Genomic DNA, 22632 nt, shown 5'->3' with positions numbered 1-22632 from the left:
AATAAACTATTCTCAGGTGTTATAAACATTTTACAGGCTGGGGCACTGCACACGCTGGGGTGAACAATTATTTACTAAAGCAGCCACTAATCATTTACAAAATGGGTATGAACTGAGGCTGGGTGTAATCCCCTGCTCTGTGCAGTGCCTCTTATCTTGGCTGCCCCACTGGGACTGGCCAAGGATCCCCACAGTTCAAAGATTAACCACACACCTCAGGGAAGGAGCAGCCAAGCTTCCCAACAAGGAGCTGTGACAGGCTCACACCTACCACAGGTTGGAGTAACAAAAGTACAATAAATACAGGGAAGTTCACTAAACCTCCTTATCAAATGACCCAAATTTCTCAGTCCTGATTTTCCATTATCTACAGTTTTACCACCTGTTTGTAGGGATATAAAGAATTGTGCCAAAGTTCCTGCATATGGTGCTGCAATCTTTAAACCCACCTTTAAATTTTAGGTATCCTGATACGATGGGTGCTTTTCTTGACCACCTGGGAGTGTTTCCTGTCCACTCTGGAAGGATACAAAGGAATAGCTTTATTTCTTTTGCATTTTTAGTGGGATGAGTCAGAGAGTCGTGAGCTCAAACTGCTGAACATACTGGTATTTTCAGACACCTCAAATGCTTCTATGACACAGAAACATTATGAAATATAAAACATTTCTTTACTGTCAAACCAACACTGCCTTGTCCTGCCAACAACCTGCCCGCTGATTGTGTTTTCTGTGGATTTTTTTTCCTCAGCATGAATTCAAATCCTGTGCACTTCTGCCATATTTCAATTATCTATTACATAAGTGATCTTCTTGCATTAAATCTGATTTAGGATGAGTTCACAATACAGGGTATCTGCACAACAGCACTCCCTTCAGCAAACCAGCTTCCTCTGGCAGTATTTTTCATGCTTCAAAACTACTTGTGAACCCCCAGAACCAGGAGTTCCTCTTCCAGCACCTCCTCCCGCAACAGGTGTGTGCTTTCCACATGGAATTATGCAGCAGAACCTATTTCCCCCTTGATCATTACATCCTGCTCCTGCACAGAAGCTGACTTAGATGATAAATCAGCCACCCCCAAGCTCTAATCTGAGGAAATGTTTAAGCAGATCCCTGACAAAGCCAAAGGGAACTGCACAGCCACTAAATGGGACTATTCACTTGCTCAAGCACGTGCTTGAGCACTTTCCTGAATGGAGACTGTGTGAAGCCAAGGGCAGCCCGGTGCACAGTGTAACCCTGGAGATACAAGAAGTGTCCAGGCTGTGTTTGTGAGCCTGATAAGCTCTAATCTGATAAAGACTTCACCAACCCGGCTGCGTCAGAGCCATGCTGGAGCAAGTGGATATTACAAGGGTGCTGCTTATCTGGCTGAGAACAAATGGAAACTCATTCAAAGAGCTCAGTGCCTCAGAGATAAAGCTGGGGAGGCCTTGTAGGGCGGGCACGAGGAGATGAGGTTATCACAGAGACAGACAGGCCTGAAAAACCCCACCTCTTCATTACAGTGGCAATTAAAAGATAAAAGTCATAGACCTTCAAAAGCTGTAGAGGTGTCTCATTCCAATTTAAATCAGTGGATGTAAAGCACTTATGAGCTTTGAAAATCTCGATCCTAATGGCACTGATTTTAAAGGGCAATCAAATTTATATTACACTTTTTAAAAAGACCTGCCTGTCCCCATTCATTCTTCATGAGTCGTTGGAACAAATGAATCTACAAATTTAGGTTAAAAGGGGAAGAAACCATAAGGGAAGCATGTTCTGTATTTCATACTGTCCCCTGTGATGGAATACCAGTTCCAAGCAGGATCCCAGCACCAAAAATGAGCCCTTCAGTTTGGTGCAGGACAACAATGAAGACATTTTTGTGTGACGAACACCTGTGTATCTCTCCAGCTGGCTCTGCGACAGCTACAGGGACACAATGTCTTCAAAAATAATGCTCAATAACTCCCTAAATTAAGCCACTGATGACTAGCACTGAAATTTCAAACAAAAGTATTTCTCCTCTCAAGATATGCCAGAGCTAAAGGAAATCTAAAATAACTCTTTTTTTCTTCCTATTTCTTGAAAACCACTCTGTAACAAGTCCAAACCCTACGGCATGGGCTGTTTTCTCACCCAGTGAAACAGAGCACCGGCCAGTTTCATTTCCCCAGCACTGAAATGCTTAAATTCCCTGCTTTACTGAAGAATTGCAGCTCTGAGCTCCACTCCGTGCACTGTTTCAGTTCTCAGGAGGTTTGTTTCCCACAGCTGCTCTTCAGCCAAGCTGTGAATGAACCTGAAAATTCATTTGAAAACCCCTCTATGGTTTCTCATGCTTTCACAATTACAGTATAGCTTTTTCCTCAACATTTACACCACCCCCTGCAGGGAATTCACCTGGCACAGGGCTAAAATTTACCAGGAAGGCTTGTAAACCCTGATAAGCATTTCATCTCAAACAAGGCAAAAACTTGGTTTCAAGTGAGTCTGGGAAATTTTCTTTTGCAGACTCCGTGATTGTGTTATGGAAGTTTGGACTTTCAGAGCTCTGTGATCCGGCTCTGGAGCCCTCCGAGGCGACTGGGAGGACTCTCATAAATGTGAGCGTTCAAAGTGCTCCTGTCTGACACTTGGGCTGTGACTCAGTAGGAAAGTACGAGAGCTGCGGTTGGGGACAGCCCTCCCTGTGCTGATCAGAGGCTGAGGTAGAGCCTGGGGGACTTTGTGGGAAACGGCACAGGAGCCACTGCCCGGGGCTGGAGTTTCTCCCCTTCCAGCAGACAAGAACAGGGTGTGCAGGCTCAGGGTGTGCAGCATGAGGCTGTGCAGGGAGCAGGGTGACAGGTCAGAACCAACTCTTCACCAATTTCATTTGCATTAGTGATCACTGAGGTCACAGTTCGCACATCAGAGTGACAGTCACCATGGGAACCACTAAAAACATCCGCTTGATGTTTTAAAGAGCTGCGGAGCTGCTTGCATTGGACAGGAAAGTCTCCTGCCAGAGAGCAGCACCCAGCACTGGAGCATTGATTTCCTTCATGGCTCAATCCCACCCCCACTTCCCAGCCCCGTTCCTGGCACATCCCGGGCTCCAACACACCAGGGGCTCCAGGCTCCTCGGGGCACTGCCACTGCTTTGGGCCTGGGGTAAGATTCTGCCACAACCTAACACAGAGTCAGCCCCCAAATTCACAACCCAGAACCCCAATAGAAGCTCTCATTTTTAATTCATACTGATAAATCCAAAACATTTCAAATTCTTCAGAATGTGTATACAAAATATTGATGGTCATCATCTTATTATAATATGCTATTTATAAATGTATCTTCTCTTTAAATCTAGCTACTTAAAATCAAGGTAATAATTAAACAAAACCCTATAAAATTAAAATCCACAGTATGGGTTAGTTTCTAATGAGCCCATACAGAAAAAGATGCCTCCATTCTATACATGAGCCCATATCTATTTTGTTTTTACAACATACAAATACCTGGATTTTACACTGGCCACTACCCTGCTTTTCCTAGACCTTTAAATAAACAAAGAGGTGAACCTAGGACACTTCTTCTGTGGATTAGCTCTCGAAACTGTGGTGTTTTGGGGACAGGAACTTCCTACAACGTACGAGCACAACTCTAGAGTAGTAAATCTTTGATCTTTCCTTACAGCCAGCACATCACAAAACAATTAATATTGTTCACAAGTGTCTTACATATTCAAAATGTGCTCCTGCATAAAGTTCATGCCCGTGAACCCCATTTTAAATCAGTACTTGTGACTGATCAAAGGAAATCACTGACACAGAGTCAGCTACAATGACACTCGCTGAAGCATTATTTAAATAAACACCATGTAAACAAGCTCCTGAGACACGTTCACGTTCTCTGAGAAGCAAAGGTGACATGAAAGGCAAAAGGGGGGAGGGGTTTAGGCAGATTTTCACTTTGTGTAAGAGACAGTGGTACGTTTACCAGTACAGTAAATGTGCACAGGAATGTGCCCAAACATTGAGGGCAGCTGACACAGAACAGCTCACGCCAGGACTGGAGACCTCTCAGCTCTCTGAATCCAGGTGACTGCATAAAAACCACATCTTGGGAATGGTCTCCAACTTCAAACCCTACCTGGGAACAGTTGAGACAAATACCAGCCTGCACAGGCCAAAATTCTGCCAAACGACATTCCAACACTTCAGTAGTACAGTATCATGTTCCACACTTGAGGAACATTCCTGGGAACATTCCCAGGCATCTTTGATTTTACTAGCATGGACACAGCCTAAGATTTCCAGATGCTCACTAGAATAAAGTTTTGTACTTGGACACTGTCATCTGAACAGAGAACCCAGGCAAACAAACAAAAAACCGGGGCTTTATTATGGCAGATTGAGGATTAGGGTTAACAACATCTCCTAGGAGGGATTCCAGGTCCAGTTTGGAAGCAGCACCACGGAGCTCCTGCCAGCGAGCCGTGTGCTCATCAGACCTTCACTGTACCCCCTCACTCCTCTCCTGCCCTGGAACAAACACAGTCACTGCAGGTCTGGCAGATGCCACTCAAACCCCACTGATCTTCACTTTGGAATTAAAAAGGGGTCTTCAAGCAGAAATCCACCCCAGCTGTGACGTGAAATCACAAGTGTGAAAGCCCACACAAAACACAGGTTCCTGCCCACGAGCCTGAGGTTTCCATTCTCACCTCCTTCACCCTCCAAGTCCCCTTTGATGAGTACAACAAGAGTGTCACCTTAACCCAGAGAGACATTGCTGTGTGCTGTGTGCCAGCTGCCGTGCAGATGCACCTTCAGGCTGGGACAAAAAGTTCCAGGAAAACAGAGAAATACTCCAGGATGTTCAGAAAGGAAAACGGTGGGGAAAATCACTGGAAAAGGAAGAGAAAATAAAGAGCATTCTTTGTCTCCAGGTAATCTAGGAGTGTGCCCACATTTGGGTGCAGTACTGACCTTTTCCCCATTCCATAAAATGAAAATAGAGCTGGAAAAGGCACAGAAAATGGAGGGAAGGATTATAATAATTAGACTGGGGAACACATTTTCTATAGAAATATTTTTAAATGGCTTAAAAAATTTTGAAAATTACTTGAAACAAAAACCGAAATTTTCATTAGCTTCCTTTGATTTCTAATTCCTGATGTTATTGGAGCACATTTTCATGAGGTTTTTTTCCTCTAACTTCAAAAGCCACAGAAACCCAGCTTTTTAAACACAAAACCAACATTCCTATGGCATGAATCTAGAGGTGGGCTTGACAAAAACTCCCAAGTATCACAATGTTAAAAACCAAAGAATTGGCAAAATACCTCAAATTTGAGGAGGTGAAGAAAAATGAGTGGCACTAGATGGACTTGAACAGCTGTCCATATTTCAGCCCAAGATTTCAAAATTTCTGTCAAAATATTGCAGTGAAAAACCAACATTCTCCATGGAAAGCAGCTATTTTCAGTGAAAATGCTATTTTATCAAAACTCTATTTTCCATTAAACACAGTTTTGACAGAAATTTTTCAACTATCCTTATTCAGTGTTATGCTCTGTAGTTGGAAATGTTAGCAGTTTTTAGGCTGTCTCTACAACTGCAAAGACTTATAGGGACTTGGCAAAGATGGAAAATACAAAAAAAAAATCCGATTTGAGACTCATCTCTGTCCTTCCATATTACAAACATCCCTGGAAATTATTTTACAGAGGCTTAATAGAATACATGACAGTGACACAGCACAGCAATGCTACTTCAAAGCCATTAGTATTTTCCTGATTTTTGTTCCCCCCTAAAAATTATTGGCAAAGCATCTCTCCTCTTTTAGCCCTGGATAATTCCTTTTTGGCTTAACAAACTACAGGGGCATTTTTTCCCTGGGCAGGTGCTGGTACCATTGGTCAGTGTGTTGATTTTGGGATTCTGTAGGTGGAGCTGCTCCTTCCCGTCCTTTGGGATCTGTGGACTGTGCAGACTTCCCCGCTGGAATTACACGGGGCTCCCAGGCTGGCTGCTGCTGTATCACATTACAGCCCAGTCTGAATTAAAACTGGGGGGAAACAGAATCAGAGGGTGCAAAACGGGTATTTGGATAATCAGAAATCCACTACTGGAGAGGAGGAAGCAGCCCAGAGAACTTTTGAGTACTGTGTGATAAGTAGCACTTTCTTTAAGCCTTCCAAATTGTATTTACAAGGGTTTGGGGCTCTGCAGCCTCCCCACTGTGTGCTGAACTTTGGCTAAACCAGCAAATCCTCGGGAACAGGATCCCACTGGTGATGAGGGGAAGGAGAAGCCATGACCTTCACACAACCCAGTCCTGGCCTTTGCCTGAGCCTGCAAAGGGACAAGGAACTGCAGAGTCTGGAGCACTGTTACACTACCCCACCCTTCCTGCTGCTGGGGGGATGCCTGTCCCACAGGAATAGTATGTTGGGATATCAGCTGGTGGGAAATCAGAGTGTTTCCATTTAAATCTGGGGCCACATTCAGAGCTGCCATGAACCAGGGAAACACTGGGGTCACACAACGTTACTGAAAACAGGACCTGGATTTTGTTGCCACTGTTAAAAGATGTTTCTCTTGCCCCTCCTTCCTCTTCATCTTGCTCAGAACTCACAGACTCACAATCATCAGCAAAGGTCCCTGAGCTTGCAGTCAGGGTTGTGGGATGAGAGGCAGTCTGTAAGAGCTTTTTAACCCACAACTACTCACACAGCCCATTTGCACATGCCAGCCAAAGTCAGAGATAACCCAGGCACAGAACACCTCGGACTTAAGGGAGTGAAAGAGCAAAAAAGAAAACCAAGCCTGAAGCAGATCCAAGAGAAGGAATCTTCCATACAACATCCCCACCTGACTGACTAGAGAATGATGCAGGGAAACAACAGGCTGTTTCCAAATCAGAGATGTGTACACATGTACATTCACAGAGTTTCTGCTAATTGTCTCTGTGGAACCCCTAAATATCCACAATATCATTATAAATCCTTCCTTCCTGCAAGCCAGCATTCCCCAGCCCGTTCCATCTCTCACTTCCCCCACAAAAATGACAGACTGACTCTAAGCTCCCACCTGCATAAATCTCCTACAGACAACCACAAATATTTTAGCTATGCTGATTTATGGAAGCACAAGCAAGACTAAACCAGGAGATCTATCCTCCATGCACGGTGACTGATGGCTCGCTGCAAATCTTTCCATTTAAAGCACTGTCACTTTTGCAGTTCCATAGAGAGAGAAAGAAAAGAGGAATAAAATAACCTGCAGTAATGCAACTTATGGCAGCTCCTGGGGGAAAAAACCTCAAACATTTGTGCAACCTGATTTCTTCCAAGTTTTCCTTCATAAGATCCTTGCTACTAATGGAAGAAATTCTATTTGAGAGAGGATGTGAAAACAGCTGCAAGACGCCTCAAGTCCTCCTCCTCTCTTCTTTCCCCATCCCATTTTCTGACTTTAACTGACCACAGCAGTCCCGATTTGCAGCCAGTGGGAAGTTGGCTCTTTGACCAGTGCTTTGAGGCTGATGCTTTAGTATCCTTGGATTGAAGGAATGAATGAAGATGGAGATTCCCTACTCAGATTTAACTCTATCAGTAAGCAAAACCAGGCTGCAGTTCCTGATTCCAGAGCCATTAACAGGAAACGGTGGCAGAAGCTTTGGAGGCCACTAGGCCCAGGCAATTCCCCTTGAGCCTGGAGAACACCCACCAAAGATGGGACCAGTCTGACAAGAACAAGACCAGCATGGCTGAGTTTGCTCATGGAAGATAAACAAAACGAGACAAACTGCGCCCAACAAGAGCCCTGTCAGCGTCTGCCTCGGTGTCTCCACACTGGGTAACAGCCCCACAGAGGCAAGAGCTTGCAGAGGACACTGAGCCCATTTAGTTGTTTTAAGATTTGTGTTTTGCACGACATCAACAGGGACAAATAATGCTGCTGTGGCAACACTTTACTGCTCCTCTGCTGAGCAGTTTCAAGAGCTGGGCTGGGACCTGAAGTCACAGAGCAAATCAAGAGGTTTCTGCATCCCAGCTCCACTGACACCACACTCTCAGCACTGTTCCCTGCCCTGCACTTCCCTTGCACTGGGCTGAGAGGTCCCAGTGTCACCTGTTGCCACAAGCAGGCTGGTCCCTGGAGCAGCTGGGCTCTTGCTGCTCCGCTGTCTCTGAGTGGCACATGGAGCCCCATAGCAGCACTGTGTAGTAAATGTCTTTGGGGCAGCTCTGAAATTTGACTCACCCACCAAACCTTGCTGGGCACAGGGCAGCTGTGTTTTCACATCTCAGCTCCAAGAAAGAAAGAGGGATAGCTGGTTAAAGAGAGCAGCAACAGGTATTCTATGTTTTTGGAATGCAGAGCAGGACAGGCATATCTGAACTGCAGTGGGTATTTCAGGGCATGTTGCATTGCCTACATGGTTATTATACAGAACCCTGGGCTTAGTTTCCTCTCTAGGGTCTCTAAATAATCACTTCCTTTCTCTAGGCCTTAACTTCCTCAATCAGTAAAACAGGGAAAGTTAAATCCACTCTCCTTAGAAATGCATTTAATGACAAACCTTTGTGCAATACCTAATTGTGCAATATCATTAATAAAGGAGAGGACCAGCTGCCAGGTACCTTGGGACATTCTTTTCCATATCAGTGACAAAGTTATACAAGTTTTTCTTTAAGTTTCTCATCTAATACTCACTAGTGAAACTTGAGAATACCTGTACTAACAGGAAATTTTGCCTCTTCTTGCTGTGATTAAAAAAAAAAAAAAAGAAACAAAACAGTGGTAACATTCTGTACCTTTTTTTTTTTACCAGCCTGTAAATCCAACTCAAAGATGGGAAAAGAAAATCCCGATTTGAGAAGCAAATTAAAAAACCCCAGAACTCAGTGACAGACACTCCAGTAAGGCCCAGGTGACTCTCCTGCATCTATGGGTTCCTCTGAAGCTGTGCACACTGAGACAGCACTAAGTAAAACCTGAATGTGGTTATGCAACTTGCAGCACCTTCAAACAGACAATACAACAGAAAACCAAAGAAAAGCCAGAGAACAGGGATGAAAAGAACCATTTGTAAACAACTGGATGGCAACCACTCCTTTAAAAGCCTGTCTTTGCAGATTATCCTCTTCAAGCTGCAGAAGGAGGCCAGGGAGAGCCTTTGTGATGCGGGCCCAGCACACACTCCCTGTGCTCTGTGCACCTGAGCCCCAGTGCTCACACAGGGTACAGGAGGAGAGCTCTACTCTGCATCCTGAGGCAGGAATGGTGGAATAAACGAGGGGTCCACGGAGTCTTCGCAGTTCACAGGCTTGACCTACTTCAAAGCAGGACCAGGGAGGGCAGTGGCAGGTTCATGCTGTGAAGAAATTGTTGCTGCTCCAACCCACCATGCCAGATTGCAGGATGCTGCTGTGAGGTCACCTGAACAGATTCACTACAGAATTCAAAGCCCCAGAGTGACCTATTTTACATCTGATAGTGAAATAAGATGCTGGGAATCGTTTCCAGAGAAGTACCTGGTCACTGACTGCAGTGAAATGTCAGTGTAGTCAGCACAGCCCGCTCTGGTACTGCCTGACCTCTCAAATAAAAAAATACAACCACTCTCACTTTTAACCAATTATTTGTTTACTTTACCTTTACATTTTGAGAGCCCTAAAAAGCACATGCAGTCAAAGACAAACCACACAAATGTGATTGGAGTAACTTTCTAATCTCAGACTCCTGTAAGTCAAAAGTAACTTCTTAATGAGAACAATTTAAACCAGAAATTAAACCAGGGGTTCATACAGCTGAATAACTGATGAATGGCCATCTGAAAGAATTAAGAAATAGGAATTTAAAACCTGAAGCACTAATTTTTGTGCCAATCCTGTTCTTTCTGACTACCAACCCCTGCACAAAAAAGGTGGTACATATTCACAGTTCACTACCAAACATTAAGACAAATTTCCCAAATGAGCTCAACTCCCAGTTTAGGTACTTAAATGATGGCTGAATTTCCAAAAACAAATGGGACAAGGTCAAGACTAAAATGGTGTTTTACTTTCTTTTGGTCCATAGAAAATGGAGTTTTGGCAAAATCCAAAGTTTTCACTTCAACAGAAAAGGGGAACTTGTTTGCCACAAACCAGGAAATCGGCACTTTCCGACTTTCTGCAACTCCAAGGAATTGTTTTTCATAAAAAATTCCCAGCAGAAGCCAACAGCCTCAAAGGACAAAAATGGGCCCCAGGAAAGGAACTGCTTGTCTCTCTACCCTGACATTCCCCAACAAAACCGACTTTCCCCTGCCCCGCTCCGACAGCGGAGAGCTTCAGAACACAAAACACGGAGCCCACGGAGCCCACGGATCACAGAATCACCACCTCAGTTCTCCTTGTTTCCTCCCAAAGCTGCACGACCTCACTGCTAAGGCATTGATCCTGGATCTGTGCAGGGAATAGGTGGGAAGTGGCTAGATCCTGGCTGAGTCGTTAGCTCACTGTGCTCATGCTTCCCAGTGCACTTCTCACAGCACCCAGTATTTTTGGTTTTGCCTTTAAAACCCGCACAGGGAATGAAGAAGCTGGGAATATTTTTTTGTGCAGAGGAGAGAAAAATGCATTTCAAACTGAGCAAGAAAGCTGCCTCTCCAAACACCGAGGGCGAAGGCTCAGGAAACCAAGTGCATGCAGGATTTTGCATATATAAAAACATTCTCACAAAATGAGGGAATCTGTAACTTTGCAGCCTGGATTTTTCCCTCTGCACAGGGACCAAAGACCCTGCTGATGTGCTCCAGGTGCCTGGAGCCAAGAGGGATGGATTTGTTGAATATGAGCGAGGATGCCTCTGCCTGCTCCTCTCGCCGCAGGTTGCAGGATTGATGTTATAACAGGAAGACTTCAAAACTGCAAAGAACATTCCTTTAAACACAAGGGTCAGATGGTTCTGATCAAAAGAAAATAAATCCAAAAAGCAAACAAATGCATTCAGGAGGACAAGTTTCACCATGAAAGACAAGAGGGTCTTTTTTCTTTGCCTGCTATTGCCGTTATCATCCTTAAAATAATGGTTTGGGAAGCAGGTTTCAATAGATCCTGAACAAATATCTGTGGCCAGCCTGGAAGGAAGGGTGAACTACTCTGGATAACCAATGAAATTATTTAATAACATCAGCTAGTACAGCTCGCTTATAACTTTCATAAGCTTTCACACTGTATTTTACTCACTTGAGAATTCTTGACAGCTGTTAAGATGCTTTCCAGGCACCCAATTAGGGCAGAGGAATGGTACAATTCCAATAATTATTTTCAGAATTTGTCAGAAAATTAGAGTAAATGATCGTGACTTTTTTTTTCTCTTTCCAAGAAAAAGGAATGATAGCTGACATGAAAATGTTTCTGGAGGAGAAAATACTAAGGAAGTATTTGCACGTGGCAAACAGGCTGAAATCTGGGTAAGAACAAACCCACACCAGTTCACAGGGCTGAGGAAATCACTTCTCCAGACAGTCACAGACAATCAGGAAGGTCTGTAGCAGGTTTTATTTTTGGCTTGGTTAAATGCAATATATAAGATTATCAGATACACTGCAGGGAGATAAACCAGCATAGAACAGAGGCAAGATCTGGTCTATTTAATGAAACACCTTCTGGTAACAATTCAGCTACATGAAAGAGGTCTGTATCCTGCAAACCTCACCAGGCTGAGCAGAGGGTCTGGCAGCAAAGCAGCGTTTGTGTTTATTGAGGAGTTCATCTGAGTACAAACCTCTTCCCACCTCTGGATGAGCAGGAGCACACACTACAGCAAAACCTGGACAAAACAGGGCCCAGCTCTGTCCTGCTCCTCAGGCTGTTTGTGACTTGGCTCAAACCTGACTGTCCCCCAGACCTGCTCAGCACAACCAATACCCGGCACCAGGCACACGGCCTGGGCTTAAAAACTATCAAAAATAGATAGCTTGGGCAAAATGGGATGTGTCCAGCCTTATACATAAATTTGGAAGTATCCACGCTCCACCCAAAGTAATGCTGTGTTATCTGCATTTCTGTTACTCATTTGGCTTCAGGATTTTTTGCAGGACAAGAACTTTACACAAAGTGAAAAAGAAAGCTCCTGAGCTCAGTTTATGGCTGACACCAGCCGCTTCTTGCAAAATCTGTCAGGTCACCCCACTTTCTGCATATAAAGTAGGTTTAAACAATAGTTTAAGATGCATTGGGAGAGCAAGATGAGCACACAGAGGTGAGCTGAAGTGTGCAAAGTGCTTCAAAATCCCTGAGCTGCAGACACCAAAGTAAATAATCATCATGTTAGAACAAGTACAGCGTTCAGAAAGCTTTATTCCATTATAACTGGGTAATTCACACGTCCAAAGGACACACTGTCCCTTTTCTTGAACCAAATAATTTGCTACTACTGCAATCACAAAGCCTGACATGGTGCTTACATCCCAGTTCCTGGTGTGAGTGTGTTGTGGTCACCAGGACAAAAGCAGGGTTTCTGTGCAGGGCAGGCCAAGTGCAGAGAGCTGTGAGTGCCTGGAATGGTGAGGGAACTGGGGCTGGGAAATGGGAATGCATCACTCCCCTGTGCAGGCACAGAGCTGTTGCAGCAGGGCAGGAGAGCCCAGCAAAGATCTCCCTGTAATCTCAGTGCCCCTGCACAGATCCTCATCCTACTAAAGCTCATGGAACTGGATGGTGGCAACAGCTCCTGTGCTCCTCCAGTGGGACATGAAACAAAAGGTTGGAGCAAAATGATCCTGGATGGAAGTTCTTGGTACTGTTTGTGTGGTGAGGTCAACCACTCTGACATCACAGCTGCTCTGTGTGGCCAAGAGAGCGACTGTCACAGTGAAAGGGCAAAAGGGGCATTCTGAAGGAAGACTGAAGAGATCTGAAGCCCAGATAGACATTTTCAAAGCTGGGCAGAGTGGCAGATGCCTGTCCGGTAATTCCTCCTGCCTTCGTCTTCTGAGCTGTGCAGTGGCTGTGACTAATATCAGTCCTCCCACTTCTCCAGCCTAGTCATTTCAGCTGATATTTTAGAGTGTACCACACTGTGCTGACATGCCTCCACCCTCTGCGAGCTTTCCTGTTCTAGAGAGAGACACAGAGAGAATGACTCACGCAGCTCTCCTACTATTTGAGCCTTTTAAGCAAATTCAAAGGAAAGTTTTAAAGGTGCTCTCTTGATTTGGGAATGCCTGGGTGGGGTTTTCTTTTTCTGCGTGCGCTTGTTTTGTCAAATTACATGTAATTTTCCAACCTCTATGATGCTGAGATGTTTTAATAATTCATGAACCTTCCTGACACCGTCAAATTGCAATTTGGAAATGTCAGAGGTACCCACTGGTATAGGCATTTGTGAATGCTACAGCAGAGGAAATGGAAAAGAAGAAGGATGGTAGAATTAGGTTGCTAAATGCCATGTCTGGTTTGTGCTCTGTTTGACAGCCATAATTAAGAGCTGAGGTGGTAGAAAGAGGAAACTGAAAAACCTGAAAGGAAATGGTATAAAAAAACCTGATACTGAGCTAATTGGTAACTTTGGAACATTCTGAGGAAAAAGAAATACTGGAGATTGTTATTTAACAGAATATTTATGCCATTTTTAAATGCAAAGTATTTTATCACCAAACCTGGGGGTTTTGGGGTGACCTAATTGTGGTCTTCCAGTACCTGAAGGAGCCTGGAAGAAAGGTAGAGAGGGACTACTTACGAGAGCCTGGAGTAACAGGACAAGGGGGAACAGCTTCACACTGAGAGAGAGGAGGTTTAGATTGGATACTAGGAAGAAATTCCTGGCTGTGAGGGTGGGGAGGCCTTGGCACAGGTTGCCCAGAGAAGCTGTGGCTGCTCCATCCCTGGAAGTGTCCAAGGCCAGATTAGATGGGGCTTGGAGCAACCTGGAATACTGGAAGGTGTCCCTGCCCATGGCAGGGGGTGGAACAGGTTGAGCTTGAAGGTCCCTTCCAACCCAAACCAGCCTGGGATTACAAAACCAAAGGTACAACAACAACTAATCCTGTCTGGAATATGAGCAAAGAAACAATAAAACCATCAGGAACTCAGAACTTGAAAGTACCTCTGTGGGTTTGACCAAACGTGAGCTGTTTTGAAGGATCAGGCTGTACTGCAAATCTTCATGAGGACACTGCAAATTCTACTTGCAGCTTCACCCAAACACAGCGAATGATGACAGCAACGGGATCATACAAAAAAGAGGTGGATCACTACAAGGCAAATCCTCATCCATGGCAGGTGCACGCAGCCAGGACCTGTTATGGTCCTGTCACCATGAGGGACACTTTGTGTTCTTTGTCATGTAAAAGTGTAACACTATTAAACCAGCGAGGGACACTCCACTCTCTCTGGGGAGTCTGTTCCAGTGCTGGTAAAGAAGCTCTGCCTCATGTCCAGGTGGAACTTGCTGTGCATCAGGCCCTGCCTGTTCCTCCCGGAGCAGAGCCCGGGCCCTGCCCTGAGCCCTCCCTGCAGCCAGGGACACCCAGGGCTGAGGGCCCCTCTCAGCTGGGGCTCCTCTCGAGGCTGAGCAGCCCCGGCTCCCTCAGCCTGTGCTGGGCACGGAGCTGCTCCAGGCCCTTCCTCAGCTGCGCAGCCTCCGCCGGCCCCGCTCCAGGAGCTCCCTGGGCCTGCTGGGCTGAGGAGCCAGAGCTGGGCTGGACAACACCCCAGATGTGCCTGACAGGGCTGAGCACAGGGCCGGGATCGCTCCCTGTCCCGCCGGGAATGCCGTGTCTCAGAGGGCTGAGCACAGGGCCGGGATCGCTCCCTGTCCCGCCGGGAATGCCGTGTCTCAGAGGGCTGAGCACAGGGCCGGGATCGCTCCCTGTCCCGCCGGGAATGCCGTGTCTCAGAGGGCTGAGCACAGGGCCGGGATCGCTCCCTGTCCCGCCGGGAATTCCCGTCCCGATGTCCCCCGGCCCCGCTGAGCTGAGGGGGCCCACACGCGCCGGCGCCCCCTGGCGGCCGCTTCCCGCCCCGTCCCCCCTGCCGCCGTCGGGGCTCCCGGGGCGCCGCGGCCGCAGACGGGGCGGGAGCGCCGGGAAACGGCCCGGGAATGGCCCGGGGGACGGGAACGGCCCGGGAGCACCCTGAAAGGGGAGGCGGAACGGCCCGGGAGCGCCCCGGCGCCGAGCAGCAGCTGCCGCCTCCAGCGGGGCCGCCCGGGAAGAGCCGCCGTCGGGAGCGCTCCTTGCCTCCGGCTAGAGCTCTCCATCCCTCCGGCTAGAGCTCTCCATCCCTCCGGCCGGGAGCTCTCCATCCCTCCGGCCGGGAGCTCTCCATCCCTCCGGCCGGGAGCTCTCCATCCCTCCGGCCCGCAGCTGCCGGGGTGGATCCCCCGGTGGTTTTTGACAGCCGGGTCCAACCCGCGGATTTTGCCTCATTCAACCTCCCCGGGCCTGCACCGCGCCCCTGCCCGCTGCGAACCGAGCGGGTGCGGGAAAGATGGGTCGGTGTGTCCAGGGTAGGACAAAAACCCTGAGCAAAACTGAGCACAGAAGTGGGGATGGGATTAAGGCTCTTCTGAAGACGTGCAACAAACTTCCCGCAAACCTCTTCACAGTTACCGCGGGTGAAACACTGGGAAAGCCTTTCCAATTCATTCCCCGCCGCAGTCCCTTTGACGGGGTAAATTTTGCCATCCCACAGCCAGGCTAAGCCGTGAACACGCGCGTCCTCCCAGTTCCGTGTCGGCAGCGCCCAGGAGCAGCGTCTGTCCCAGTGGGACTCCGAGCCGACATATGTCAGTGACTCACCCAGGCGCCTGCCGGATCATTAGACCATGAATACTTCGCAAAAAGACAAAAAAAAAAAAAAAAGAAAAAAAGAAAAAAAAAGAAAAAAAAAAAGGCAGCCCAATAGCAGCTTCTGGAAAAAAAAAAGGGACAGCAACAACAGCATCAACACTCCCAGCCAGCTCAACCCCCCTCACAGCCGGACTGTTTGTCTGACCTGGGAGGCAGCATTTTATCACTTAGAGATTGCAAGTTCGATTGCAAAGCCTAGGCTGATGGCTGGCTGGATAATTTGTCTCTCAGCTCCGAGAGAAATGATGGAAGTCAATTTGACAGCTGCGAGGCTCCCCAAGGATTCCAGACCCAAAGTGCACGGAGCAGTGACAGACACGCCGATGCGCTGAATATCAATGAAGCTCTGCCTGGGAATAATGCTGAGGCAATACAAATTGCACATGTTCAGCTGGAAGGTTATCACTATCATTAGAGTTATTAATTATTGTTATTATTATTTCTATTATTAAGACGTAACAGAAGCCAAAAACTCCTTGTGGTCTCATAGAAAGCAGATGAGTTTCCAGCTCTGACCGACATGCTGCTCTCCAGGTCAAGCAGCCACATTGATGGAATCACGGAATCACTGACGTTGGAAAAGACCTCCAAGACCATTGAGTCCAACCTTTGACCCATCCCCACCTTGTCCCCAGCCCAGAGCACTGAGTGCCACGTCCTGAGGCCTTCCCTGGACACCTCCAGGGATGGGGACTCCACACCTCCCTGGGCAGCCCCTGCCAGGGCCTGAGCACCCTTTCCATGGAGAAATTCCTCCTGATGTCCAACCTGAACCTCCCCTGGCACAGCTTGAGGCTGTTTCCCTTTTTCCTATCCTTTCTTCCCTGGGAGCAGAGCCCAACCCCCCACCTGCCTACATCCTGCTGTCACGGAGTTGTGGAGTGCAAGGAAGTGGAGCTACAGAGGGTTAAGAAGATCCTGCACCAGAAACAGCCACAGAGCTTTCCACCAGTTGGAGAAGCAATAGTCCTTGGTCTGGGGTCAGGGAAGAAATGGACTCATTATGGCCCAACTTTCCTGCGAGTGGAAACTCCATGGTCTTCTCTTCTCACGGTGCAGGGAGCTGCCCTGTGGATCTGGGAACGATCAGGCAGGATGCACAGCCAGCAAAGTCAGAACCAAAGGGCGAGGACAAAACTGCTCACGGTTCTGGTGCGTGTTTAAACCAACAACACGAACCCACTGAGCTGGGAACTGCAGAACTTGACCATCAGTACCTATCAGACTGCACTTTATAAGCTTAAAATAATAACAACTCAAGCCCCTATCGCTCGGTTTCTGGGATGGGTGGCAATAAAACCGAACATCCTTTGCTGTCACTTGCAAACACAGGTGTTCTCATGTGAAAGCCAACTTAGACTCTTTGCTTATTCCAACTTCTCAGGCTCCCTTGGCAAGCCCTGGGCAGTTGGCTTAAAGATCTTTAAATCTGAAGTCAAATGCAGCATTAAAATAAAAGAGGGAAAGAAAAAGAATCCCCACCTCTAAGCAAAACGGCTTTTGTGCTCATATTCAAAACCATCCTTTTTTTTGCCACTTGAGGAAGAGGGGTCAATTAAAGCAATATACTATAACCTGCTTACATAGCAAATTTATTCCTGAAAAACAGATTTACAAGGGAAACTCAGCTCAGTGGCAACACCATCAATTCAGTCTGAAGCAGCATGATTGTTTGGCTAAAACTATGGCAACTGCACAGACACTAACATGCAATCCTGCTTTATTAAATCAAACCTCCAGTGAATCTGTTATCACCATAGTAACACTTAGTTATTACATGGAAACATGTGGAACTACAGTTGGATATTAGCATCTGGTTAGCATCTGCACAGTCTCTTATTCACATTACTAAAATTATAATCCAGGCAGTGAAAAACTTAAGTAAAACTATAGCTTTAAAGCCAAGCCCTGGTCTCAGGTGCATTATATTTAATGTACAGGTCCATGGTACATACCCTATATCTGGGTTTATAATTAGGGGCTTGGGGTGGTATTTAGAGGTTAGTTTATGTATCTCCTAGGATGTAAATGCACAGAGTGTTGGTTGTAATAACATCCATGCAAAGAATTGCAAAACCATACGATAATTGCAACTGACCTTCCCCCAAGCGCTCTCCCAAGCAGGTTTGCAGGGCCTGCTTGGAGCATTCCTGAGCTCTGAGCACTTCCAAGCAGAGCTTGTTTGAGTCTTATTTATTTTAAGCCACCTGCCACAACATTTTTCCTGTCTTCTTCCTCCCACATAAAGTGTGACACTTTGTATTCAGGCCAGTGCCATTTTTGTGAATAAAGCTCAGAATTCTGCAGGCTGAGAGAAGGGGTAGGTTTAAGGCCCAAAGATCTACACATGGTCGGGATGAGAAGTGGCTGAGTTGTATCACTAGAAAGAGAAATTCCCGGGCTAAAAAAAATAGGAATAAAAAAGGAAAACTAGTGGTTTTCTTCTGGGCTATTAGTAGATTGTGATAAACTTTTTTCCTCCTCTGCCACTGAAGCCCACATACTTCAACTTTCAGTAATCAAGTTTCTAGATTTATAGAGAGAAGGTGGAAACTAGTAAATATTCTCTGTTATTTAAGCATAATTTCTTTTTTTTTTTTTTCCAGGCAGCACATAGAAAACATAAGATGGAACAAAGCATTGCACACTTCAAAATATGCCTCTCCTTGCCTGAGCAAAGTTTGTCATGCCAAAGGAAGGAACAGTTTCAAGCACACTTAAATTTTAAGGGAGTCAGTAAATCGAGACATGCATATTCATGATGAGCCTTTAACTGCTACCATGGAAAGTTTGACGGCGGTTTTGGGTGGCAAAAAGACAGAAGAACACTTGAATCCATGAAATACTGAGCTTCCTGATCTGTCCAGGTGTCCACTTATCGACACAGCCTGCAAAAAACCTGCACAGCCCAAAGTGCTGTGGCAGCCCTAGAGAACTCAGAGAGGCCTTGTAGGTTCCCAGATGACCAACCCAGAGAGCCTCTTCAAGGGCATTTCCTCCTCTTTCCTCCACAGCCCAGGTGGAGCAGCTCCCTCACTCATTAATTAGTGCCAATGGAGTAGAGACTCTCCCCAGCTGGGTGAGGGGAAACCAGCCAGGCTTGGTGGAAACCATATGGGGGAAGTCTAAATGGCAGCACTACCAGAGCAGGTGAACAATGCTGGCACAATTAGGGGATGAGATTAACATTACTGGTGTTTTACATACACTTACTTTCTTCAGTCCACAATAAAAAGCATTATTTTGGCTCAAAGTATTGCCAGAAACTGGAACTCAGAGCAACAGGCCCTCCAAGAGCCAGGTGCAGGCACAGAGCTGCACCCATTGCACCCTGCAACTGCATTTTGGTTAAATAAAAGTGCCAGTACACAATTAAACAGTAGCACAACACACACCACCACTAAGGGCAGACAGCAGGAATAACAATGACTGAGACAGGGATTAAATTAAAATCTGCAGCTTTTTTTATGCTTTTAGTCACATGTCAGGCTCATAGATGCTTTTTGTCTTTTAATTTAAGTTCTGTAACTCCCTCCTGACTCCCACATAAAGCAACAGGCTACAGACAGTTAAAGACATGATCCTTCTCTGGATAAGAAGCAGCTTTAACAACCCCAAAGTTGCACCAGGAAGAAGCAACTAAGAACAGTTGCACGAGTGAGAGCAGGCGAGACCCCGTGTGTAACTCAGGAGTCCTTGTGAAACTCAAGCCCCACTGACCCAAGGCACACAGACTCTGCAGGGAGAACACAGGTAGCCCCCAGGGCTGCTCCTGCCTCCATGGCAAAGCTCAGGTGCTCTGTGTTCCCTGGGCTTCCTCAGCACAGCTCTCACCCAGTGGCCATTTTAAAGTTACTTCTTACTTGCTCTTTTTGGTTTTTTCCCCCTTTTTAAAGGGCAAAAGAAGCCCAACAAGGACCCACACTGAGCAACCCCAGGCCTAAAAATAAAAGCATACTTGGTACATACCCCCACTAAAGCTAAAAGCAGCACCACAGCAGGACTGATCCTCCTCTGGCTCTGATCTTTGGTGCTCCCTTCACCCCTCTTCAGTTCACCTTCCAGGAGAATCTGCTGCTTCCAAATGGCAATTTTGTAAGCACCTGTGAGAAAACTTAATTGGAACTAATTATCTGTTGGTTGTCTGGGACCTGAGGAGTCACAGCAATTACTTCAGTCAAGAAACAACCTGGGGGAGGGCATTGCTTCTCTTCAGAAAAATGAACTCGGCTACTCCCTGAAGGAAAGTTCTTAAAGAGATGGAACCTGTCAAATGCAAGTTAAATACAAGTCAGTGAAACCACAGCAACCAATGATTTATTATTGCCATTAATAAACACATCCCTAACAGGAATCCGTATATATACTCATCAAAAATAGGTTTATTCCTGCCAGTTTTGTTGTGATTACAGAATTGTTATCAAGGCAGACACTGCCATGAAGATACATAAACAAAGGGAAGAAGATGATGAGCAACCTGGCATATTTGGGCAATGGTCTAATTGGGACTTATCTCCATAGAGAAGAAAGTAAAGGCAGAAGTGAGCAGTAAAGAAGGAAGGAAGCTTAGCAGAAAAGGCTTGAGTTGGAAGAAACAGTTGTGAGCTTAAAGCAGAAAGAATTCAATGAAAACTGCAGAAAATTCTCCGGTGATTTATAACTGTAGAGTTCTCATTCTATGAAATAATGATAACTGAAATTAAGTCCTCTTTCAACACTACAGGACGTTTCCTTTGTGATGGAGATGAATCCCGTAAGAGCCCCAGTGAAATATTACAGTGTTGGCCGAGAGAGAGCAACAGCAACTCTGCAGTATCTGTTTGCCTGTGTAGCACAGGTGCATTTTAACCAAGTCTCCCAGGAGATTTGCCTAAGGCCAGACTGTTGCTGTAGAAAACGACTAGAAAAGAAATATGTTTAAGTCAAAGCAAAGGTAAATTTGGCTGGACTGCTGCCTAATGGGAGGAAGAAGGAATAACACAACTCTTTAAAAGCAGCTCTCCAGTGGTTAGATTTCCCTGCAGCACATGTGCTTGGGAAGAGACAAGCCAGGTATTTACTTTCAATTTTGTTGAAATGCAAAAACAAAAAGAAGATGGCCCTCCTGGAAGCATAAATAACAAATTCAGGGCAAAGAAAGAAAGTTTACGGAGTACCCATTTTTAGGAGCAGCCAAGGTGGAGGCTGTAAAGGATATCAAGAAGCATTAATGCAGTATTTACACATTCTTAAACCAGTTTAGCTCTGACTTCAGCGTCTGTGGAATCAAGCAGAAGGTGACCAAAGAAAGAGACAATGATGGTATTCAGTGATGGAAAAGAAATGCCAGTGAAAGGATTAAAACTGTGGTTACATTTTTAGGGCAGGACTCCTTTTGGTGGAGAGGGCCTGTGTCAGTGTTGGTTATGGCTGGATGACAATAGGCAAGATTCTCTTCAGGTGCAAAATACTATTAAATTTTCTCAGAAATCAGCAGGATCTCCTTGACAGCAACGCTGGGCAGTTCATGAGCTCTTACTCCCAGCACGTGATGTGAAGAAAGCAGAGAGTCTCACCTTCCCCCTTCCCTTCCTGGGGAAAGTCATTCTCCACCAGCCAACACTTCAGAAAACTTGGATTTTGCAGGTAGCTGGGAGAATCCTGCTGGATAAGACCCTACATGCTTGAAATCAAAAAGCAGGGCTGTGTTTCATGGTCGGCTACATCTGTAAAATTTTTTATCATGTCTCTTGTCTGTTGGGTAATCTCCATTAAACTCGATAAAAACTTTTGATAAAATCCACACAGAGAGCAAAGAACAATGAGGAGGAGGAGAAGAGGCCAATTTTAACAGCTTCTATATGACTTTCCATAAAATCCATGGTTTTCCTTTCTGCATAATTTACACAAAGACCTTGAAGATGATAAATCAGGGGAGAGGGAATAAAAGTTTATTTGCATAAAATGGAAACAGAAGAAATAGAACTACACAGAATACATTATATTCTACTCCAAGGAAAGTCACAGACCTGCTCTATAAGCTTGGGAAGGAAGCCAAAAAGCCTGGAAATATACAGAAAGCTTTAAACAATTGATCTTACTGGGAGGTTACACTGGTACCTTTTATCCTCCTGGTATCCAGATGTTTCAGAAAATACCCAGAAGTGAAACACTTGTAGGTTTCTAGGGAATAAATTGGAGAATCATTCCCTTCTCCCCTTCCCGGGCTCTCCCTGGCCTCCAGTGTGGCTTCCCTGGGCACTGCAGGCACCCTGCCCCAGGGGCTGTCTCTGCCCTTCCCAAAGGTGGGTGGAGCTGGGAGTTGAAAGGAGCATCCCGAGGGAGAACTGGGAGTTCTGGGGGGCACAGGATGTGGCAGGGGCTGCTGGGCACTGCTGGGCGTTCAGAGAAGGGGAAAGAGAACATTTGCCAATCTGCCCCGTTATTTCTGTGATATTCCCTTGATGCACCTTTTAAGTCAGAGCTGCTGGAAATGGCTGGACTTGAGTGAGGGCTGAGCTCGTCGTGCCTTTACAGAGTTAAACCCCGGGCTTCAATTCCAGGCGCAACATCCTTGCTCCCGCTTTGCCCTGGGAGGTGCATCTGCAGTGCCCCCAGTGCTGCAGCCCCCACTCCGGAGGGCTTTACACAACACCCCAAGATATCATTTAACTACAACTGCTGGGAGGTCAGAGGGACTCTCCCCTATTAACCACAGCCTGATGTGCCTTCCCGAGACAGATTTCAAGGAAGAAAAATCCTCTGACAACCCCCACCCCCTGCCAACATGAAAACTGGAGCATGCCTCTTTAAAACTAGCCTATTTAGG

The 22632-nt window shown here is 46.2% G+C and overlaps 1 long non-coding RNA gene across 1 annotated transcript in view; it reads right to left on the bottom strand.

Moving 5' to 3' along the window:
• The window catches only part of LOC138121529 (uncharacterized), a 34788-nt gene extending 14739 nt beyond the window's left edge, over positions 1 to 20049 (bottom strand). Inside the window, exon 1 of the long non-coding RNA XR_011156208.1 lies at positions 19794 to 20049. This is a non-coding gene — a long non-coding RNA (uncharacterized lncRNA). The remainder of the gene's footprint in view (positions 1 to 19793) is intronic.
• Positions 20050 to 22632: the final 2583 nt, after the last annotated feature.

The sequence above is a fragment of the Aphelocoma coerulescens genome, chromosome 21, assembly GCF_041296385.1.
Source record: "Aphelocoma coerulescens isolate FSJ_1873_10779 chromosome 21, UR_Acoe_1.0, whole genome shotgun sequence".
NCBI lineage: Eukaryota > Metazoa > Chordata > Aves > Passeriformes > Corvidae > Aphelocoma > Aphelocoma coerulescens.
Note: the sequence above shows the minus strand (reverse complement) of the source record. Positions and strands in the feature narration are given on the sequence as shown.